Here is an 8028-nt window from a genome sequence, read left to right as displayed (position 1 = left end):
GAGCACAGGCTCCGGACGTGCAGACTCAGCGGCCATGGCTCACGGGCCCAGCCGCTCCGTAGCATGCGGGATCCTCCCGGACTGGGGCACGAACCTGCGTCCCCTGCATCGGCAGGCGGACTCCCAACCGCTGCGCCACCAGGGAAGCCCTCTGCAAACTTTTTAGCATCAAATTGGGCCATTTTCTCACAGAGTTTCACCTCCCCCAAAACAGCCCGGAACTGGGGCTGGTTAATGCAGGTGAGGAAGCAGCGGTTTGTATTAGGGAAGGCCTGGCAGAAAGAAGGTTCCAGAACCTGTTTATAAAGCCACAACAGGGTGCACACAACTGTGATGTCAGCCAGTATCACACGTTCGCCTACCAGAAAAGTCCTTGTCTTCAAGTGAGCATCCAGTGGCCCCAGAATTCGCCTCACCTCCAGCTTTGCATTCTCTGTGGTCTGCTGGTTGTGGTGCATGATGCTCAAGGGTGTGGAACACCCAGGTTCTGGCTGGGGGAATTATGTTGCTATCAGCAAGTCTCACCCCCTGCACCACCTGGGCTGCTGCTTTGGGAGTACTTCCCTGCAGTCCTCGTTGCTCACATAGTAGGCAATGGCATTGCTCTCTAACACACAGAATCCATTGTCACCCTCAAAGGCTGGAACCTTGCCAGCAGGAAATTTATGGAGAAATTCGGGGGTGTGTTTGGTTTGGCCAAAACGGAAGTGGGGTGGTACGGTGAGCACGCAGACCTGAGCCCTGCTGCACTGAGTGGCAATGAGGGCCTTGAAGGCCCTCCAGTTTTCAGGATATGGGTACAGGGTCCCAGCCACCATGGTGATTCTGCAGAGAAAGGGCCAAATTCGTTTTAATTTTAGTTAAACAGAGGCAAAAAGATGCTTTTGAACTTGATAGTATCAAAGATTACTGAGGAATACTTTCATCGGAAAACTCCAGTTGTGGGTTTGCCTATACCCAGATACAGAGTGAGGCATCCTACAAAGACATCTCAGGATGCCCTCCCTGGTCACAGATGACTGAGACAGAAAACCATTTCCTCAACGTGTTGAGGAAAATGAAGTTTAGTGAAGCTGAAGTAGAGGCATTTTTTTTATCACTACTAAAACATAAATAAAATGTTAGGTGTCTCCAGGAGTGATGAAACAACTACCATTAAAAAGAAAACCTGACAATTGTCTAATAACCAGTTGTAAAATTTAAAAATATCTAACTTTAGGTGATATTAGGATTTCCCATTATCGAGGTGATATAGTTCAATGAATGACATAGCTTTCACTAAAAAAAAATAAAAAAATAAAAAATAAACATTTTGTCCTATTGGGTATTCTTTAATCTGTTTCCACACAGCTGTAAAGCTGACCTTAAGGAACAAACCAACTCACATTTTAGTTTAAATTAGATGCACAGTCTTTTTTACACGGCCAAGGATGCCCAGCATGATCTGGAATCCTGACATCTCCATCCTTGTCTCAGGCTACTCTGCCCTCAACTTGCTGGCTTCTCTTTAATGCTTCGAAGCCTATTATTTTTTTCTTTTGTCCCTACTTTTAAGCCTTTTCACATACTGTTGCCAGAACCTGAAAAGTCCCAGCCCCCTCTTCATATGACTGGCTCCCCTCTTCTGGATCCCAATGTAAATGTCAACCCTCTAGCAAGGTCATTCCTTTAGCTCATCTAAATCATGCTCTTCCTTACCTCCATCCACTTTTCTCCATCACTGCACCTTGTTAATATCAGAGCATTCAAAACAGTTTATAAGTAACATGTCTATGTGTCTAATAACTTACATAGTACCTTTTATCTCAAATTTGATTGTAAGTTCCATAAACTTTTTGGCTCCGAATTTTATTTATCAATGTCTACTCACTGCCTGATAAACAAGAGGTGTGCAATGACAATTTGTTGAAGAAACTGATGAGCTTAAATGTCCCTTCCCATCTCCAAACCACTCCATTCACACACATTTATGGGTAATTGGTTAACTTCATGCCTTTAGAAGCAGTTCTAAAACTAGTAATCATATTCTGAATAATACAATGAAAGGTAATATAATTTATTTCTCCAAAGTTTGTTAAGCCCAATTCATAGATGCTCTACTTTATTCTAATATTTAAGTGAGATAAACAAGTTTTAAGATACAATCTCAATCAACAAAAAGCTTGTAATTTTATTGGAGCAACACCTATACTTTATAGGTACTAGATCAGATAATTATTCAAGATAATTAAATCAGGTGCTGAAATACTGAGAAAACTAGAAGTGATTGTCAAAGGATTTAAAAGAATTGAGATAGGATATTAACTTGATCAAGCATAGGAGGAAAGAAGAGCCCCAGAAAGGATGTTAACATGCCATGCAGCGAAAAAAGGAGCACAATCAGCCAGGGTTAGAGAATATCTATTGGGAAGCAGTTTATGTGGATTTGGGTTGATACTGTGGCCTCATGGAGGGATATTAATGCTATACTGAATGTGTCAATGTGAGTTCTTAGTCAACAAGTTGTCATTGTTGATGTAAGAGCGAGAGATAATAAGATAAAACTGAGGTTCTAGAAGAATCATCTAGCAGGACATATTGGAGGACAAAATGTTCTTAGTAACAAGACAAATGAGATAATGGAAGCAATGCATAAAAGGTGGCAATGAAGATGAAAAAAATAGGAAACAAAATATATTGAAGGTTATCAGTAATTCCTTCACCTGAAAAAAAGGAGGTTTTGTCATGTTGGAATAAAAGACTGAGAAATTTTAAGAGACTTAAAAATTGAAGTTGTAATTTTTCTTAATCATAAGAACAAACTTAAATAATAAGAAATAATTTTAAGTGAAAGTTGATTCAATTTGAATAACCAAATGGTACACTGACAACTTTTGACAAGCTTTCCTCACACATTCACTACTGAAGTTTAATCAGCTAGAATGCACTTCTAATCAATTGACATTCAAAATAAAATAAATGAGCAAGGAGTTTGGATTCAATTTTCCTTGACCCAGAATGCTTCAGCTTTATTTTACAAAATGGGCTTCAAAATTTTGGCCCTGTGAATAATAGAAGCTCTCTTAGCTTGACATTATTCTCAGATGTCATCTCATACCTCTTTAATTTATACCAAATTCAAAAAGTCTTTGAGAAGCTAAGCACATAGATCTTTTTAATGGAGATAAGCTAGGAGGGAACACAGTGCTCTTCTGAGAAATTAGAGCAGGACTCTTTGAACCTTTTTTCCCCTTCATCTTGCCTGGTTTTATAAGTTTTGATTCTATTTCAATCTTTCAGTAAGTAAAGGTTATTTGCATTAATCCATCTCCAAGAAAAATTGCTCTTGGGTCTTAGAAAAAAGTCTGTTGCATCATCTTAAAAGTCACAGAAAGAAACAGAAGCCCAGAAAATGGTATTGACTCTGTTCAACAAAATCTCTTTTACCATCTATGCGTTACAGACATTTACAGGTCTGCTTTTCACAATAGATCACAATATCAGCAAAACATGTTGGTACACTCCTTTCAAAAATAATGTACTACTATTTTGTCAATAAAATGTATTGGCTTTCCTGCCTGTCATAAAGGTAATTCCAGTATTCTGAAGCACATTTGGAAAATACAGAAAAACAAAGACAAGAAGAAAATTATTTGTGATCTCATCACCTAACTTAAACACTTAGTCTGACTCTATCTAAATTGGAATCACACTGCACATTTCTACTGTATAACTTGATTTTTTCACTTGATAATATATAATAAACATTTGCCTTGCTTTTAAATACACTTCTCAAACATTTTTAATGGCTGTCTACTGCTAGTTAAATCATATTTTATTTTACTAATCATCTATTGCTAGAAGCTTTGTGACTTTATTATAAATAATATTGCAATTAACATCCTTGTGTAAAATATTGTGTATTTCTCTTTCTCTAAGGTAAATTTCTAGGATTGAAATTGCAGAGTCAGAGGTATTTATATTTTATGGACTTCTAGTATATTTCCCAAATTGCCTTTCTACTATTTATAAAAATATAGTTTCAGGTTAACTTATTATCTATAGCCACTCATTTGTGACTATGTCACATGGCACTTAAGTTTTCATTTGCTCTGCAATTTTATCCTTTGAGCTGGTCATCAACGCAAATTATTTTCTGTTGGGGTCTTGTACACATTCTGGGATATGAATGCATGCTATGTTCAGTTTCCTGTTTGCCTCTATTGGGGACAGTCAGTGGGATCATGATGCAATATGATATTGAAGAGGTCATCAAGGGTCAGATATCTAGGAACTATGGGTTATATTTAAGAATTGGTCAGTCACTGTAGAATTTGGAGTGTGGGTGTATGTGTGTGTACACGTGCACGCGTGTGTTTATTAAAGGTCCCTTTTGTTTAGATGTGAAGGATTGGGCAAATAGCTTACTAACCAGTATGAAGCAGTATGCATCAGTTTGCAAAAGTGCAACCATACATATTGTTAAAACACTGACATAATTTCATTCTTGTTAGAAGTAGTTGCTACCCTGTGTCCAAGAGTCTTCCTGCCATTTGGTAGTCCTGACTCTATGCCAGAATCAAGCAACCAAAGAATTAGTACCTGGTATAGCAGTGGGCTTCCAGAATGCTATTCCAGCACTATAGTAAGCATCTGCTCTTATCAGTTGATGTCTGTCTAGTAGAAACTGTAAATATTTTTTAGATAACCTTCCCAAGGGGATAATTTTTAAGAGAATTTTCATAATAGTTAAGGAAAGAAGTAATAGTAACTTGTCCCACTTTGGCTAGGGTAAGGGTAGTCAAGAAAAAGGGAAATAGAAAAAGTTGATTTAGGAATTAAAATCAAAGAGATGAACTGAATGTGGAGGTTTAAGGTGGATACTTTGAAATGGTGGCCACAGAGGCTTCTCTCAATTGTTGACATGTAAGCTAAGCTCTGAATGAGAAAGGAGCAAGGTAAAGAATATTTCTGGCAAAGGAAGAATAGTTATAAAGGCTGAAAGGAGGAAAGAGCTTGATACATTTGCAGACATGAAAGGAGAATAAGGCCACTGCAATCCAGGAAGTGGAGTGGAAAAGGTGGGAGAGTAGAAGAAAAGATTAGCATGGTAGGAGATAAGTACATTCTTATGGTGGCAAGAATGATTTTCCTCAGATAGGGAGGGAAGTCACCTCTACATGGCAGAAGGGGTGGTCCAGGTGCATATGGGTCAGTAGATTTGGTATCAGACATTGAACAAACACTAACCTGATGTTATTTTTAATAATGTTATTAAAATTATAAATTATCAATTTTCCAGATACATAGCTTACCTTAATTTTTTAAACAATGTTTCTCAAAATATGCATGTAGGCAAGGCAAAGAAATGCAGCCTGAATCACTATGAAGATATTATTTTAGTTATATATACAGTCAACTATAATGTATTGATATATGCATAATGATTAATGGATCAGCACTGTACATTTGTTCATTCAATAAATATATACTTACTGAATGCCTACTATGTGCAAGGTATTATATTGGGTCCTTGTATTATAGTAATAAAAAATATCAGGCACAAATTTTTTGGGAAAACTTCACAGCTCTTTCCTTGGGTTCTTTCTGACAACAAAGACTATTTGCTTGTTGGTAATTTACTTTGAGGAAAGATCCTAGGAAACTAGAATAGGATAACAGAGAGGAGGAAACAGGAAGGAGAGAAAGGCAATTCAAGGATGCATTATTAAACTAGTTATCACTATGGGCTCTTGGAGGAATGTGTTGAAGCACATCAGAATTGTCTACCCTGGATATGGAAGTGGGGAATATTAGCCACTGGCTCCCATCTCCCAATGGTCAAAGGTTGCCCAGAGGAGTGTTGACCCCCTTGCACCTCCAGGTACACCATATAGAACATAAGGCACCTTCAGTTCCCCATGGTGAGCAACCAAATAGCCCAGGATCGAAAGCAACGGATGTGTGGCACAAGGTATTGTAGGGTACACCAGCATGCACCTGGTTTCAAAGGCAATAGCTGGGGGGGGGGTGCCATGGAAGGTGGGCCAAGGGGATGTGCGAGAGCCTTCATGGTCCATTGCTTATACTGCTTAGGAATACTCATTACAGACCCTTAAAATATGTAGTTGGCTGCACTCTACAAAAACTGTTAGAGGGTGTAATGGTGGGCTGGCCAAAAAGTTCATTTGGGTTTTTCGTGCAATATTACAGAAAAACCCAAATGAACTTTTTGGCCAACCCAATAGTTTGCTAGGGCTACTGTAACAAAATACCAAAAACTATGTGGCTTAAAAAAAAAATAGAACAGAAATACAGCTACACGTGGAACAACTCCTACAGAACACCTACTGTACGCTGGCAGAAGACCTCAGACCTCCCAAAAGGCAAGAAACTCCCCACGTACCTGGGTAGGGCAAAGCGGAGAGATTCCCGCACAGAGGATCGGTGCCAACCAGCACTCACCAGCCCGAGAGGATGTCTGCTCGCCCGCCGGGGCGGGCGGCGCTGGGAGCTGAGGCTCGGGCTTCAGTTGGAGCGCAGGGAGAGGACTGGGGTTGGCGGCGTGAACACAGCCTGAAGAGGCTAATGCACCACAGTTAGCCTGGAGGGAGTCCGGGAAAAAGTTTGGAACTGCCGAAGAGGCAAGAGACTTTTTCTTCCCTCTTTGTTTCCTGGTGCGTGAGGAGAGGGGATTAAGAGCGCTGCTTAAAGGAGCTCCAGAGATGGGCGCGAGCCGCGGCTGAAAGCGTGGACCCCAGACACGGCCGTGAGACGCTGGGGCTGTTGCCGCCGCTGCAAGGCCTGTGTGCGAGCGCAGGTCACTGTCCACGCCCCCCTTCCGGGGAGCCTGTGCAGCCCGTCACTGCCAGGGTCCCGGGATCCAGGGACGGCTTCCCTGGGAGAACGCACGGCGCGCCTCGGGCTCGTGCAACATCACGCCAGCCTCTGCTGCTGCAGGCTCCACCCGCACTCCGTGCCCCTCCCTGCCCCCAGCCTGAGTGAGGCAGAGTCCCCGAAGAGGCTGCTCCTTTAACCCTGTCCTGTCCGTGGGAAGAACAGACGCCCTCCAGCGACCTACACAGAGAGGTGGGGCCAAATCCAAAGCTGAGACCTGGGAGCTGTGAGAACAAAGAAGAGAAAGGGAAATCTCTCCCAGCAGCCTCAGAAGCAGCAGATTAAAGCTCCACAATCAACTTGATGTACTCTGCATCTGTGGAATACATGAATAGACAACACATCATCCCAAATTGAGGAGCCAGGAGTCAGTGCTGTGCCTCTGAGGTGGGAGAGCCAACTTCAGGACACTGGTCCACAAGAGACCTCCCAGCTCCACATAATATCAAATGGCGAAAATCTTCCAGAGATCTCCATCTCAACACCAGCACCCAGCTTCACTCAAAGACCAGCAAGCTACAGTGCTGGACACCCTATGCCAAACAACTAGCAAGACAGGAACACAACACCACCCATTAGCAAAGAGGCTGCCTAAAATCATAAAAAGTACACAGACACCCCAAAACACACCACCAGACGTGGACCTGTCCACCAGAAAGACAAGATCCAGCCTCAATCACCAGAACACAGGCACTAGTCACCTGCACCAGGAAGCCTACACAAACCACTGAACCAACCTTAGCCACTGGGGACAGACACCAAAAACAACGGGAACTACAAACCTGCAGCCTGCAAAAAGGAGACCCCAAACACAGTAACATAAGCAAAATGAGAAGACAGAAAAACACACAGCAGGAGAAGGAGCAAGATAAAAACCCACCAGACCTAACAAATGAAGAGGAAATAGGCAGTCTACCTGAAAATGAATTCAGAATAATGATAGTAAAGATGATCCAAGATTCTATTTCCAAGATCCAAAATCTTGGAAATAGAATAGACAAAATGCAAGAAACAGTTAACAAGGACCTAGAAGAACTAAAGATGAATCAAGCATCGATTCAAAACACAATACATGAAATGAAAAATACTCTAGATGGGATCAATAGCAGAATAACTGAGGCAGAAGAACGGATAAGTGAGGTGGAAGATAAA

General features: G+C 41.4%; 1 pseudogene; it reads right to left on the bottom strand.

The window, feature by feature from the left end:
• Positions 1-280: 280 nt before the first annotated feature.
• Positions 281-818, bottom strand: LOC132500879 (elongation factor 1-gamma-like; annotated as a pseudogene).
• Between the last annotated feature and the right edge of the window lie 7210 nt (positions 819-8028).

The sequence above is a fragment of the Mesoplodon densirostris genome, chromosome 13 (assembly GCF_025265405.1).
Source record: "Mesoplodon densirostris isolate mMesDen1 chromosome 13, mMesDen1 primary haplotype, whole genome shotgun sequence".
Taxonomy (NCBI): domain Eukaryota; kingdom Metazoa; phylum Chordata; class Mammalia; order Artiodactyla; family Ziphiidae; genus Mesoplodon; species Mesoplodon densirostris.
This window is presented reverse-complemented; position numbering and strand designations above follow the sequence as displayed.